Source organism: Carassius gibelio, chromosome A14 (genome assembly GCF_023724105.1).
Source record: "Carassius gibelio isolate Cgi1373 ecotype wild population from Czech Republic chromosome A14, carGib1.2-hapl.c, whole genome shotgun sequence".
NCBI classification, from domain to species: Eukaryota; Metazoa; Chordata; class Actinopteri; order Cypriniformes; family Cyprinidae; genus Carassius; species Carassius gibelio.
Genome location: NC_068384.1, coordinates 25,210,450 through 25,224,054, shown reverse-complemented (window position 1 = coordinate 25,224,054; position 13,605 = coordinate 25,210,450). Strand labels below are relative to the sequence as shown.

The following is a 13,605-nucleotide window of genomic DNA, read 5'->3' as shown; positions in this document are numbered from 1 at the left end:
CTGATTCAGATCATCGACCCTTTTGGATCGCACTGCATGAAGTGAACGTGGAACAAAAGGAAAGTGCACCAAATGTGCAGAGCAGATGAACGAGCAGAGCAAGGAACGACGAGGATGGGATTCGAACCCACGCGTGCAGAGCACAATGGATTAGCAGTCCATCGCCTTAACCACTCGGCCACCTCGTCACTTGTGCGAGTTCCTGACTGCTCTCTGGGCTCGGGTGGTTTTCATGAAGGACCTCTTAGCACTGTGATGTCGAAGCTCACCCTGGAAACCAAAGTATAGTTAATTTTTGTACATGTACGCTGAGATATGCCTACAGTTGAACACGTAGAATTTCAAAGCATATTCCATTTGTTTGAGCTTTCGAATGCAGAAGGTTAAACACTTGCGCTCTAGAAAGTTTGAACTTTGTCCAGCACCTGCTGCATTTTCCATCATTTATGACTGATGTTCTTTGTACTCTTAAAAGCTGAGCTTGCTCCTATCTCATGACCCTCAGACAAGCGCTTGTCATTGTGGCCCTCTGTCGTTCTGGTCTCCGTTGCCGTTTTGAGAGAACACCTGAGTCTAGCAAAGGGTAGCACATTTGACACAGGACCTCCCTCAGAACTTGCACTCCCTGCACTCGTCAGTATCCTACACAACCCCCAGCGGCCTCGTCAAACAGAATCTATGCTGACCCAAACCGCGAGCTTTACCACTCCACCCCTTTTTGCCAAGATACCAATAAGTCTCTTCCCCCAGGGCTTCGAGAAAGCAACTCACAAACCTCTTTAAGTAAAGGGAGAGCAGCAAATAAGGCTTCTCGTACACACTGCCTACTGGATTCGTAGACACACCACGCAGTTTTGAGCTAATTAACACCCTGTCGTTCCACGTCCACATGGGTCCAGTTGAAAGGTCGCGACCTTTGACACCATTCTTTCGCAGAGGCAATATTGTAGCCTATGAGGCTCATCCGAGGCGCGATCATTGCTGGTTGAAAACTTTACCCAATACCCCGCCAGGATGACTTGAAATACAGTCAGCCTTGGCAATTTTTGCCAGCTTCTTTTGAAGCTTATTGTGTTGTTGAAGAACAGGTCTCGTCCCTTTAAATAGTACTTCCGTTATTTAACACAGCTGATTCAGATCATCGACCCTTTTGGATCGCACTGCATGAGGTGAACGTGGAACAAAAGGAAAGTGCACCAAATGTTCAGAGCAGATGAACCTGCAGAGCAAGGAACGACGAGGATGGGATTCGAACCCACGCGTGCAGAGCACAATGGATTAGCAGTCCATCGCCTTAACCACTCGGCCACCTCGTCACTTGTGCGAGTACCTGACTGAACTCTGGGCTGGGGTGGTTTTCATGAAGGACCTCTTAGCACTGTGATGTCGAAGCTCACCATGGAAACCAAAGTATAGTTAATTTTTGTACATGTACGCTGAGATATGCCTACAGTTGAACACGTAGAATTTCAAAGCATATTCCATTTGTTTGAGCTTTCGAATGCAGAAGGTTAAACACTTGCGCTCTAGAAAGTTTGAACTTTGTCCAGCACCTGCTGCATTTTTCATCATTTATGACTGATGTTCTTTGTACTCTTAAAAGCTGAGCTTGCTCCTATCTCATGACCCTCAGACAAGCGCTTGTCATTGTGGCCCTCTGTCGTTCTGGTCTCCGTTGCCGTTTTGAGAGAACACCTGAGTCTAGCAAAGGGTAGCACATTTGACACAGGACCTCCCTCAGAACTTGCACTCCCTGCACTCGTCAGAATCCTACCCAACCCCCCAGGGGCCTCGTCAAACAGAATCTATACTGACCCAAACCGCGAGCTTTACCACTCCACCCCTTTTTGCCAAGATACCAATAAGTCTCTTCCCCCAGGGCTTCGAGAAAGCAACTCACAAACCTCTTTAAGTAAAGGGAGAGCAGCAAATAAGGCTTCTCGTACATACTGCCTACTGGATTCGTAGACACACCACGCAGTTTGGAGCCAATCACCACCCTGTCGTTCCACGTCCACATGGGTCCAGTTGAAAGGTCGCGACCTTTGACACCATTCTTTCGCAGAGGCAATATTGTAGCCTATGAGGCTCATCCGAGGCGCGATCATTGCTGGTTGAAAACTTTACCCAATACCCCGCCAGGATGACTTGAAATACAGTCAGCCTTGGCAATTTTTGCCAGCTTCTTTTGAAGCTTATTGTGTTGTTGAAGAACAGGTCTCGTCCCTTTAAATAGTACTTCCGTTATTTAACACAGCTGATTCAGATCATCGACCCTTTTGGATCGCACTGCATGAGGTGAAGGTGGAACAAAAGGAAAGTGCACCAAATGTGCAGAGCAGATGAACGAGCAGAGCAAGGAACGACGAGGATGGGATTCGAACCCACGCGTGCAGAGCACAATGGATTAGCAGTCCATCGCCTTAACCACTCGGCCACCTCGTCACTTGTGCGAGTTCCTGACTGCTCTCTGGGCTCGGGTGGTTTTCATGAAGGACCTCTTAGCACTGTGATGTCGAAGCTCACCCTGGAAACCAAAGTATAGTTAATTTTTGTACATGTACGCTGAGATATGCCTACAGTTGAACACGTAGAATTTCAAAGCATATTCCATTTGTTTGAGCTTTCGAATGCAGAAGGTTAAACACTTGCGCTCTAGAAAGTTTGAACTTTGTCCAGCACCTGCTGCATTTTCCATCATTTATGACTGATGTTCTTTGTACTCTTAAAAGCTGAGCTTGCTCCTATCTCATGACCCTCAGACAAGCGCTTGTCATTGTGGCCCTCTGTCGTTCTGGTCTCCGTTGCCGTTTTGAGAGAACACCTGAGTCTAGCAAAGGGTAGCACATTTGACACAGGACCTCCCTCAGAACTTGCACTCCCTGCACTCGTCAGTATCCTACACAACCCCCAGCTGCCTCGTCAAACAGAATCTATACTGACCCAAACCGCGAGCTTTACCACTCCACCCCTTTTTGCCAAGATACCAATAAGTCTCTTCCCCCAGGGCTTCGAGAAAGCAACTCACAAACCTCTTTAAGTAAAGGGAGAGCAGCAAATAAGGCTTCTCGTACACACTGCCTACTGGATTCGTAGACACACCACGCAGTTTTGAGCTAATTACCACCCTGTCGTTCCACGTCCACATGGGTCCAGTTGAAAGGTCGCGACCTTTGACACCATTCTTTCGCAGAGGCAATATTGTAGCCTATGAGGCTCATCCGAGGCGCGATCATTGCTGGTTGAAAACTTTACCAAATACCCCGCCAGGATGACTTGAAATACAGTCAGCCTTGGCAATTTTTGCCAGCTTCTTTTGAAGCTTATTGTGTTGTTGAAGAACAGGTCTCGTCCCTTTAAATAGTACTTCCGTTATTTAACACAGCTGATTCAGATCATCGACCCTTTTGGATCGCACTGCATGAGGTGAAGGTGGAACAAAAGGAAAGTGCACCAAATGTGCAGAGCAGATGAACGAGCAGAGCAAGGAACGACGAGGATGGGATTCGAACCCACGCGTGCAGAGCACAATGGATTAGCAGTCCATCGCCTTAACCACTCGGCCACCTCGTCACTTGTGCGAGTACCTGACTGAACTCTGGGCTGGGCTGGTTTTCATGAAGGACCTCTTAGCACTGTGATGTCGAAGCTCACCATGGAAACCAAAGTATAGTTAATTTTTGTACATGTACGCTGAGATATGCCTACAGTTGAACACGTAGAATTTCAAAGCATATTCCATTTGTTTGAGCTTTCGAATGCAGAAGGTTAAACACTTGCGCTCTAGAAAGTTTGAACTTTGTCCAGCACCTGCTGCATTTTTCATCATTTATGACTGATGTTCTTTGTACTCTTACAAGCTGAGCTTGCTCCTATCTCATGACCCTCAGACAAGCGCTTGTCATTGTGGCCCTCTGTCGTTCTGGTCTCCGTTGCCGTTTTGAGAGAACACCTGAGTCTAGCAAAGGGTAGCACATTTGACACAGGACCTCCCTCAGAACTTGCACTCCCTGCACTCGTCAGTATCCTACCCAACCCCCCAGGGGCCTCGTCAAACAGAATCTATACTGACCGTTCTGGTCTCCGTTGCCGTTTTGAGAGAACACCTGAGTCAAACAGAATCTATACTGACCCAAACCGCGAGCTTTACCACTCCACCCCTTTTTGCCAAGATACCAATAAGTCTCTTCCCCCAGGGCTTCGAGAAAGCAACTCACAAACCTCTTTAAGTAAAGGGAGAGCAGCAAATAAGTCTTCTCGTACATACTGCCTACTGGATTCGTAGACACACCACGCAGTTTGGAGCCAATCACCACCCTGTCGTTCCACGTCCACATGGGTCCAGTTGAAAGGTCGCGACCTTTGACACCATTCTTTCGCAGAGGCAATATTGTAGCCTATGAGGCTCATCCGAGGCGCGATCATTGCTGGTTGAAAACTTTACCAAATACCCCGCCAGGATGACTTGAAATACAGTCAGCCTTGGCAATTTTTGCCAGCTTCTTTTGAAGCTTATTGTGTTGTTGAAGAACAGGTCTCGTCCCTTTAAATAGTACTTCCGTTATTTAACACAGCTGATTCAGATCATCGACCCTTTTGGATCGCACTGCATGAGGTGAAGGTGGAACAAAAGGAAAGTGCACCAAATGTGCAGAGCAGATGAACGAGCAGAGCAAGGAACGACGAGGATGGGATTCGAACCCACGCGTGCAGAGCACAATGGATTAGCAGTCCATCGCCTTAACCACTCGGCCACCTCGTCACTTTTGCGAGTTCCTGACTGCTCTCTGGGCTCGGGTGGTTTTCATGAAGGACCTCTTAGCACTGTGATGTCGAAGCTCACCCTGGAAACCAAAGTATAGTTAATTTTTGTACATGTACGCTGAGATATGCCTACAGTTGAACACGTAGAATTTCAAAGCATATTCCATTTGTTTGAGCTTTCGAATGCAGAAGGTTAAACACTTGCGCTCTAGAAAGTTTGAACTTTGTCCAGCACCTGCTGCATTTTCCATCATTTATGACTGATGTTCTTTGTACTCTTAAAAGCTGAGCTTGCTCCTATCTCATGACCCTCAGACAAGCGCTTGTCATTGTGGCCCTCTGTCGTTCTGGTCTCCGTTGCCGTTTTGAGAGAACATCTGAGTCTAGCAAAGGGTAGCACATTTGACACAGGACCTCCCTCAGAACTTGCACTCCCTGCACTCGTCAGTATCCTACACAACCCCCAGCTGCCTCGTCAAACAGAATCTATACTGACCCAAACCGCGAGCTTTACCACTCCACCCCTTTTTGCCAAGATACCAATAAGTCTCTTCCCCCAGGGCTTCGAGAAAGCAACTCACAAACCTCTTTAAGTAAAGGGAGAGCAGCAAATAAGGCTTCTCGTACATACTGCCTACTGGATTCGTAGACACACCACGCAGTTTGGAGCCAATCACCACCCTGTCGTTCCACGTCCACATGGGTCCAGTTGAAAGGTCGCGACCTTTGACACCATTCTTTCGCAGAGGCAATATTGTAGCCTATGAGGCTCATCCGAGGCGCGATCATTGCTGGTTGAAAACTTTACCCAATACCCCGCCAGGATGACTTGAAATACAGTCAGCCTTGGCAATTTTTGCCAGCTTCTTTTGAAGCTTATTGTGTTGTTGAAGAACAGGTCTCGTCCCTTTAAATAGTATTTCCGTTATTTAACACAGCTGATTCAGATCATCGACCCTTTTGGATCGCACTGCATGAGGTGAAGGTGGAACAAAAGGAAAGTGCACCAAATGTGCAGAGCAGATGAACGAGCAGAGCAAGGAACGACGAGGATGGGATTCGAACCCAAGCGTGCAGAGCACAATGGATTAGCAGTCCATCGCCTTAACCACTCGGCCACCTCGTCACTTGTGCAAGTACCTGACTGAACTCTGGGCTGGGCTGGTTTTCATGAAGGACCTCTTAGCACTGTGATGTCGAAGCTCACCATGGAAACCAAAGTATAGTTAATTTTTGTACATGTACGCTGAGATATGCCTACAGTTGAACACGTAGAATTTCAAAGCATATTCCATTTGTTTGAGCTTTCGAATGCAGAAGGTTAAACACTTGCGCTCTAGAAAGTTTGAACTTTGTCCAGCACCTGCTGCATTTTTCATCATTTATGACTGATGTTCTTTGTACTCTTAAAAGCTGAGCTTGCTCCTATCTCATGACCCTCAGACAAGCGCTTGTCATTGTGGCCCTCTGTCGTTCTGGTCTCCGTTGCCGTTTTGAGAGAACACCTGAGTCTAGCAAAGGGTAGCACATTTGACACAGGACCTCCCTCAGAACTTGCACTCCCTGCACTCGTCAGTATCCTACCCAACCCCCCAGGGGCCTCGTCAAACAGAATCTATACTGACCCAAACCGCGAGCTTTACCACTCCACCCCTTTTTGCCAAGATACCAATAAGTCTCTTCCCCCAGGGCTTCGAGAAAGCAACTCACAAACCTCTTTAAGTAAAGGGAGAGCAGCAAATAAGGCTTCTCGTACATACTGCCTACTGGATTCGTAGACACACCACGCAGTTTGGAGCCAATCACCACCCTGTCGTTCCACGTCCACATGGGTCCAGTTGAAAGGTCGCGACCTTTGACACCATTCTTTCGCAGAGGCAATATTGTAGCCTATGAGGCTCATCCGAGGCGCGATCATTGCTGGTTGAAAACTTTACCCAATACCCCGCCAGGATGACTTGAAATACAGTCAGCCTTGGCAATTTTTGCCAGCTTCTTTTGAAGCTTATTGTGTTGTTGAAGAACAGGTCTCGTCCCTTTAAATAGTACTTCCGTTATTTAACACAGCTGATTCAGATCATCGACCCTTTTGGATCGCACTGCATGAGGTGAAGGTGGAACAAAAGGAAAGTGCACCAAATGTGCAGAGCAGATGAACGAGCAGAGCAAGGAACGACGAGGATGGGATTCGAACCCACGCGTGCAGAGCACAATGGATTAGCAGTCCATCGCCTTAACCACTCGGCCACCTCGTCACTTGTGCGAGTTCCTGACTGCTCTCTGGGCTCGGGTGGTTTTCATGAAGGACCTCTTAGCACTGTGATGTCGAAGCTCACCCTGGAAACCAAAGTATAGTTAATTTTTGTACATGTACGCTGAGATATGCCTACAGTTGAACACGTAGAATTTCAAAGCATATTCCATTTGTTTGAGCTTTCGAATGCAGAAGGTTAAACACTTGCGCTCTAGAAAGTTTGAACTTTGTCCAGCACCTGCTGCATTTTCCATCATTTATGACTGATGTTCTTTGTACTCTTAAAAGCTGAGCTTGCTCCTATCTCATGACCCTCAGACAAGCGCTTGTCATTGTGGCCCTCTGTCGTTCTGGTCTCCGTTGCCGTTTTGAGAGAACACCTGAGTCTAGCAAAGGGTAGCACATTTGACACAGGACCTCCCTCAGAACTTGCACTCCCTGCACTCTTCAGTATCCTACACAACCCCCAGCTGCCTCGTCAAACAGAATCTATACTGACCCAAACCGCGAGCTTTACCACTCCACCCCTTTTTGCCAAGATACCAATAAGTCTCTTCCCCCAGGGCTTCGAGAAAGCAACTCACAAACCTCTTTAAGTAAAGGGAGAGCAGCAAATAAGGCTTCTCGTACATACTGCCTACTGGATTCGTAGACACACCACGCAGTTTGGAGCCAATCACCACCCTGTCGTTCCACGTCCACATGGGTCCAGTTGAAAGGTCGCGACCTTTGACACCATTCTTTCGCAGAGGCAATATTGTAGCCTATGAGGCTCATCCGAGGCGCGATCATTGCTGGTTGAAAACTTTACCCAATACCCCGCCAGGATGACTTGAAATACAGTCAGCCTTGGCAATTTTTGCCAGCTTCTTTTGAAGCTTATTGTGTTGTTGAAGAACAGGTCTCGTCCCTTTAAATAGTACTTCCGTTATTTAACACAGCTGATTCAGATCATCGACCCTTTTGGATCGCACTGCATGAGGTGAAGGTGGAACAAAAGGAAAGTGCACCAAATGTGCAGAGCAGATGAACGAGCAGAGCAAGGAACGACGAGGATGGGATTCGAACCCACGCGTGCAGAGCACAATGGATTAGCAGTCCATCGCCTTAACCACTCGTCCACCTCGTCACTTGTGCGAGTTCCTGACTGCTCTCTGGGCTCGGGTGGTTTTCATGAAGGACCTCTTAGCACTGTGATGTCGAAGCTCACCATGGAAACCAAAGTATAGTTAATTTTTGTACATGTACGCTGAGATATGCCTACAGTTGAACACGTAGAATTTCAAAGCATATTCCATTTGTTTGAGCTTTCGAATGCAGAAGGTTAAACACTTGCGCTCTAGAAAGTTTGAACTTTGTCCAGCACCTGTTGCATTTTTCATCATTTATGACTGATGTTCTTTGTACTCTTAAAAGCTGAGCTTGCTCCTATCTCATGACCCTCAGACAAGCGCTTGTCATTGTGGCCCTCTGTCGTTCTGGTCTCCGTTGCCGTTTTGAGAGAACACCTGAGTCTAGCAAAGGGTAGCACATTTGACACAGGACCTCCCTCAGAACTTGCACTCCCTGCACTCGTCAGTATCCTACCCAACCCCCCAGGGGCCTCGTCAAACAGAATCTATACTGACCCAAACCGCGAGCTTTACCACTCCACCCCTTTTTGCCAAGATACCAATAAGTCTCTTCCCCCAGGGCTTCGAGAAAGCAACTCACAAACCTCTTTAAGTAAAGGGAGAGCAGCAAATAAGGCTTCTCGTACATACTGCCTACTGGATTCGTAGACACACCACGCAGTTTGGAGCCAATCACCACCCTGTCGTTCCACGTCCACATGGGTCCAGTTGAAAGGTCGCGACCTTTGACACCATTCTTTCGCAGAGGCAATATTGTAGCCTATGAGGCTCATCCGAGGCGCGATCATTGCTGGTTGAAAACTTTACCCAATACCCCGCCAGGATGACTTGAAATACAGTCAGCCTTGGCAATTTTTGCCAGCTTCTTTTGAAGCTTATTGTGTTGTTGAAGAACAGGTCTCGTCCCTTTAAATAGTACTTCCGTTATTTAACACAGCTGATTCAGATCATCGACCCTTTTGGATCGCACTGCATGAGGTGAAGGTGGAACAAAAGGAAAGTGCACCAAATGTGCAGAGCAGATGAACGAGCAGAGCAAGGAACGACGAGGATGGGATTCGAACCCACGCGTGCAGAGCACAATGGATTAGCAGTCCATCGCCTTAACCACTCGTCCACCTCGTCACTTGTGCGAGTTCCTGACTGCTCTCTGGGCTCGGGTGGTTTTCATGAAGGACCTCTTAGCACTGTGATGTCGAAGCTCACCATGGAAACCAAAGTATAGTTAATTTTTGTACATGTACGCTGAGATATGCCTACAGTTGAACACGTAGAATTTCAAAGCATATTCCATTTGTTTGAGCTTTCGAATGCAGAAGGTTAAACACTTGCGCTCTAGAAAGTTTGAACTTTGTCCAGCACCTGTTGCATTTTTCATCATTTATGACTGATGTTCTTTGTACTCTTAAAAGCTGAGCTTGCTCCTATCTCATGACCCTCAGACAAGCGCTTGTCATTGTGGCCCTCTGTCGTTCTGGTCTCCGTTGCCGTTTTGAGAGAACACCTGAGTCTAGCAAAGGGTAGCACATTTGACACAGGACCTCCCTCAGAACTTGCACTCCCTGCACTCGTCAGTATCCTACCCAACCCCCCAGGGGCCTCGTCAAACAGAATCTATACTGACCCAAACCGCGAGCTTTACCACTCCACCCCTTTTTGCCAAGATACCAATAAGTCTCTTCCCCCAGGGCTTCGAGAAAGCAACTCACAAACCTCTTTAAGTAAAGGGAGAGCAGCAAATAAGGCTTCTCGTACATACTGCCTACTGGATTCGTAGACACACCACGCAGTTTGGAGCCAATCACCACCCTGTCGTTCCACGTCCACATGGGTCCAGTTGAAAGGTCGCGACCTTTGACACCATTCTTTCGCAGAGGCAATATTGTAGCCTATGAGGCTCATCCGAGGCGCGATCATTGCTGGTTGAAAACTTTACCCAATACCCCGCCAGGATGACTTGAAATACAGTCAGCCTTGGCAATTTTTGCCAGCTTCTTTTGAAGCTTATTGTGTTGTTGAAGAACAGGTCTCGTCCCTTTAAATAGTACTTCCGTTATTTAACACAGCTGATTCAGATCATCGACCCTTTTGGATCGCACTGCATGAGGTGAAGGTGGAACAAAAGGAAAGTGCACCAAATGTGCAGAGCAGATGAACGAGCAGAGCAAGGAACGACGAGGATGGGATTCGAACCCACGCGTGCAGAGCACAATGGATTAGCAGTCCATCGCCTTAACCACTCGGCCACCTCGTCACTTGTGCGAGTTCCTGACTGCTCTCTGGGCTCGGGTGGTTTTCATGAAGGACCTCTTAGCACTGTGATGCCGAAGCTCACCCTGGAAACCAAAGTATAGTTAATTTTTGTACATGTACGCTGAGATATGCCTACAGTTGAACACGTAGAATTTCAAAGCATATTCCATTTGTTTGAGCTTTCGAATGCAGAAGGTTAAACACTTGCGCTCTAGAAAGTTTGAACTTTGTCCAGCACCTGCTGCATTTTCCATCATTTATGACTGATGTTCTTTGTACTCTTAAAAGCTGAGCTTGCTCCTATCTCATGACCCTCAGACAAGCGCTTGTCATTGTGGCCCTCTGTCGTTCTGGTCTCCGTTGCCGTTTTGAGAGAACACCTGAGTCTAGCAAAGGGTAGCACATTTGACACAGGACCTCCCTCAGAACTTGCACTCCCTGCACTCGTCAGTATCCTACACAACCCCCAGCGGCCTCGTCAAACAGAATCTATACTGACCCAAACCGCGAGCTTTACCACTCCACCCCTTTTTGCCAAGATACCAATAAGTCTCTTCCCCCAGGGCTTCGAGAAAGCAACTCACAAACCTCTTTAAGTAAAGGGAGAGCAGCAAATAAGGCTTCTCGTACACACTGCCTACTGGATTCGTAGACACACCACGCAGTTTTGAGCTAATTAACACCCTGTCTTTCCACGTCCACATGGGTCCAGTTGAAAGGTCGCGACCTTTGACACCATTCTTTGGCAGAGGCAATATTGTAGCCTATGAGGCTCATCCGAGGCGCGATCATTGCTGGTTGAAAACTTTACCCAATACCCCGCCAGGATGACTTGAAATACAGTCAGCCTTGGCAATTTTTGCCAGCTTCTTTTGAAGCTTATTGTGTTGTTGAAGAACAGGTCTCGTCCCTTTAAATAGTACTTCCGTTATTTAACACAGCTGATTCAGATCATCGACCCTTTTGGATCGCACTGCATGAGGTGAACGTGGAACAAAAGGAAAGTGCACCAAATGTTCAGAGCAGATGAACCTGCAGAGCAAGGAACGACGAGGATGGGATTCGAACCCACGCGTGCAGAGCACAATGGATTAGCAGTCCATCGCCTTAACCACTCGGCCACCTCGTCACTTGTGCGAGTACCTGACTGAACTCTGGGCTGGGGTGGTTTTCATGAAGGACCTCTTAGCACTGTGATGTCGAAGCTCACCATGGAAACCAAAGTATAGTTAATTTTTGTACATGTACGCTGAGATATGCCTACAGTTGAACACGTAGAATTTCAAAGCATATTCCATTTGTTTGAGCTTTCGAATGCAGAAGGTTAAACACTTGCGCTCTAGAAAGTTTGAACTTTGTCCAGCACCTGCTGCATTTTTCATCATTTATGACTGATGTTCTTTGTACTCTTAAAAGCTGAGCTTGCTCCTATCTCATGACCCTCAGACAAGCGCTTGTCATTGTGGCCCTCTGTCGTTCTGGTCTCCGTTGCCGTTTTGAGAGAACACCTGAGTCTAGCAAAGGGTAGCACATTTGACACAGGACCTCCCTCAGAACTTGCACTCCCTGCACTCGTCAGTATCCTACCCAACCCCCCAGGGGCCTCGTCAAACAGAATCTATACTGACCCAAACCGCGAGCTTTACCACTCCACCCCTTTTTGCCAAGATACCAATAAGTCTCTTCCCCCAGGGCTTCGAGAAAGCAACTCACAAACCTCTTTAAGTAAAGGGAGAGCAGCAAATAAGGCTTCTCGTACATACTGCCTACTGGATTCGTAGACACACCACGCAGTTTGGAGCCAATCACCACCCTGTCGTTCCACGTCCACATGGGTCCAGTTGAAAGGTCGCGACCTTTGACACCATTCTTTCGCAGAGGCAATATTGTAGCCTATGAGGCTCATCCGAGGCGCGATCATTGCTGGTTGAAAACTTTACCCAATACCCCGCCAGGATGACTTGAAATACAGTCAGCCTTGGCAATTTTTGCCAGCTTCTTTTGAAGCTTATTGTGTTGTTGAAGAACAGGTCTCGTCCCTTTAAATAGTACTTCCGTTATTTAACACAGCTGATTCAGATCATCGACCCTTTTGGATCGCACTGCATGAGGTGAAGGTGGAACAAAAGGAAAGTGCACCAAATGTGCAGAGCAGATGAACGAGCAGAGCAAGGAACGACGAGGATGGGATTCGAACCCACGCGTGCAGAGCACAATGGATTAGCAGTCCATCGCCTTAACCACTCGGCCACCTCGTCACTTGTGCGAGTTCCTGACTGCTCTCTGGGCTCGGGTGGTTTTCATGAAGGACCTCTTAGCACTGTGATGTCGAAGCTCACCCTGGAAACCAAAGTATAGTTAATTTTTGTACATGTACGCTGAGATATGCCTACAGTTGAACACGTAGAATTTCAAAGCATATTCCATTTGTTTGAGCTTTCGAATGCAGAAGGTTAAACACTTGCGCTCTAGAAAGTTTGAACTTTGTCCAGCACCTGCTGCATTTTCCATCATTTATGACTGATGTTCTTTGTACTCTTAAAAGCTGAGCTTGCTCCTATCTCATGACCCTCAGACAAGCGCTTGTCATTGTGGCCCTCTGTCGTTCTGGTCTCCGTTGCCGTTTTGAGAGAACACCTGAGTCTAGCAAAGGGTAGCACATTTGACACAGGACCTCCCTCAGAACTTGCACTCCCTGCACTCGTCAGTATCCTACCCAACCCCCCAGGGGCCTCGTCAAACAGAATCTATACTGACCCAAACCGCGAGCTTTACCACTCCACCCCTTTTTGCCAAGATACCAATAAGTCTCTTCCCCCAGGGCTTCGAGAAAGCAACTCACAAACCTCTTTAAGTAAAGGGAGAGCAGCAAATAAGGCTTCTCGTACATACTGCCTACTGGATTCGTAGACACACCACGCAGTTTGGAGCCAATCACCACCCTGTCGTTCCACGTCCACATGGGTCCAGTTGAAAGGTCGCGACCTTTGACACCATTCTTTCGCAGAGGCAATATTGTAGCCTATGAGGCTCATCCGAGGCGCGATCAATGCTGGTTGAAAACTTTACCCAATACCCCGCCAGGATGACTTGAAATACAGTCAGCCTTGGCAATTTTTGCCAGCTTCTTTTGAAGCTTATTGTGTTGTTGAAGAACAGGTCTCGTCCCTTTAAATAGTACTTCCGTTATTTAACACAGCT

The 13,605-nt window shown here is 47.5% G+C and overlaps 1 protein-coding gene and 24 non-coding genes across 25 annotated transcripts in view; 13 read left to right on the top strand and 12 right to left on the bottom strand.

Moving 5' to 3' along the window:
- Positions 1–13,605, top strand: part of LOC128026950 (ligand-dependent nuclear receptor corepressor-like protein) — a 473,072-nt gene that overhangs the window by 88,760 nt on the left and 370,707 nt on the right. The gene's annotated exons all lie outside the window — the stretch shown is intronic.
- On the bottom strand, positions 107–188 carry trnas-gcu (transfer RNA serine (anticodon GCU)). Its single transcript has one exon. It is a non-coding gene; the product is annotated as a tRNA-Ser (tRNA).
- LOC128028004 (U4 spliceosomal RNA) lies at positions 925–1,065 on the top strand. Its single transcript, XR_008186994.1, has one exon. It is a non-coding gene; the product is annotated as a U4 spliceosomal RNA (small nuclear RNA).
- trnas-gcu (transfer RNA serine (anticodon GCU)) lies at positions 1,235–1,316 on the bottom strand. The gene has a single exon. It is a non-coding gene; the product is annotated as a tRNA-Ser (tRNA).
- LOC128028003 (U4 spliceosomal RNA) lies at positions 2,054–2,194 on the top strand. The gene has a single exon (XR_008186993.1). It is a non-coding gene; the product is annotated as a U4 spliceosomal RNA (small nuclear RNA).
- trnas-gcu (transfer RNA serine (anticodon GCU)) lies at positions 2,364–2,445 on the bottom strand. Its single transcript has one exon. It is a non-coding gene; the product is annotated as a tRNA-Ser (tRNA).
- Positions 3,182–3,322, top strand: LOC128028056 (U4 spliceosomal RNA). The gene has a single exon (XR_008187043.1). It is a non-coding gene; the product is annotated as a U4 spliceosomal RNA (small nuclear RNA).
- On the bottom strand, positions 3,492–3,573 carry trnas-gcu (transfer RNA serine (anticodon GCU)). Its single transcript has one exon. It is a non-coding gene; the product is annotated as a tRNA-Ser (tRNA).
- On the top strand, positions 4,371–4,511 carry LOC128028055 (U4 spliceosomal RNA). Its single transcript, XR_008187042.1, has one exon. It is a non-coding gene; the product is annotated as a U4 spliceosomal RNA (small nuclear RNA).
- On the bottom strand, positions 4,681–4,762 carry trnas-gcu (transfer RNA serine (anticodon GCU)). Its single transcript has one exon. It is a non-coding gene; the product is annotated as a tRNA-Ser (tRNA).
- On the top strand, positions 5,499–5,639 carry LOC128028002 (U4 spliceosomal RNA). Its single transcript, XR_008186992.1, has one exon. It is a non-coding gene; the product is annotated as a U4 spliceosomal RNA (small nuclear RNA).
- On the bottom strand, positions 5,809–5,890 carry trnas-gcu (transfer RNA serine (anticodon GCU)). The gene has a single exon. It is a non-coding gene; the product is annotated as a tRNA-Ser (tRNA).
- LOC128028001 (U4 spliceosomal RNA) lies at positions 6,628–6,768 on the top strand. The gene has a single exon (XR_008186991.1). It is a non-coding gene; the product is annotated as a U4 spliceosomal RNA (small nuclear RNA).
- On the bottom strand, positions 6,938–7,019 carry trnas-gcu (transfer RNA serine (anticodon GCU)). The gene has a single exon. It is a non-coding gene; the product is annotated as a tRNA-Ser (tRNA).
- Positions 7,756–7,896, top strand: LOC128028000 (U4 spliceosomal RNA). Its single transcript, XR_008186990.1, has one exon. It is a non-coding gene; the product is annotated as a U4 spliceosomal RNA (small nuclear RNA).
- trnas-gcu (transfer RNA serine (anticodon GCU)) lies at positions 8,066–8,147 on the bottom strand. Its single transcript has one exon. It is a non-coding gene; the product is annotated as a tRNA-Ser (tRNA).
- Positions 8,885–9,025, top strand: LOC128027998 (U4 spliceosomal RNA). The gene has a single exon (XR_008186989.1). It is a non-coding gene; the product is annotated as a U4 spliceosomal RNA (small nuclear RNA).
- Positions 9,195–9,276, bottom strand: trnas-gcu (transfer RNA serine (anticodon GCU)). The gene has a single exon. It is a non-coding gene; the product is annotated as a tRNA-Ser (tRNA).
- Positions 10,014–10,154, top strand: LOC128027997 (U4 spliceosomal RNA). Its single transcript, XR_008186988.1, has one exon. It is a non-coding gene; the product is annotated as a U4 spliceosomal RNA (small nuclear RNA).
- On the bottom strand, positions 10,324–10,405 carry trnas-gcu (transfer RNA serine (anticodon GCU)). Its single transcript has one exon. It is a non-coding gene; the product is annotated as a tRNA-Ser (tRNA).
- Positions 11,142–11,282, top strand: LOC128028076 (U4 spliceosomal RNA). Its single transcript, XR_008187062.1, has one exon. It is a non-coding gene; the product is annotated as a U4 spliceosomal RNA (small nuclear RNA).
- On the bottom strand, positions 11,452–11,533 carry trnas-gcu (transfer RNA serine (anticodon GCU)). The gene has a single exon. It is a non-coding gene; the product is annotated as a tRNA-Ser (tRNA).
- LOC128027996 (U4 spliceosomal RNA) lies at positions 12,271–12,411 on the top strand. Its single transcript, XR_008186987.1, has one exon. It is a non-coding gene; the product is annotated as a U4 spliceosomal RNA (small nuclear RNA).
- On the bottom strand, positions 12,581–12,662 carry trnas-gcu (transfer RNA serine (anticodon GCU)). The gene has a single exon. It is a non-coding gene; the product is annotated as a tRNA-Ser (tRNA).
- Positions 13,400–13,540, top strand: LOC128028102 (U4 spliceosomal RNA). Its single transcript, XR_008187087.1, has one exon. It is a non-coding gene; the product is annotated as a U4 spliceosomal RNA (small nuclear RNA).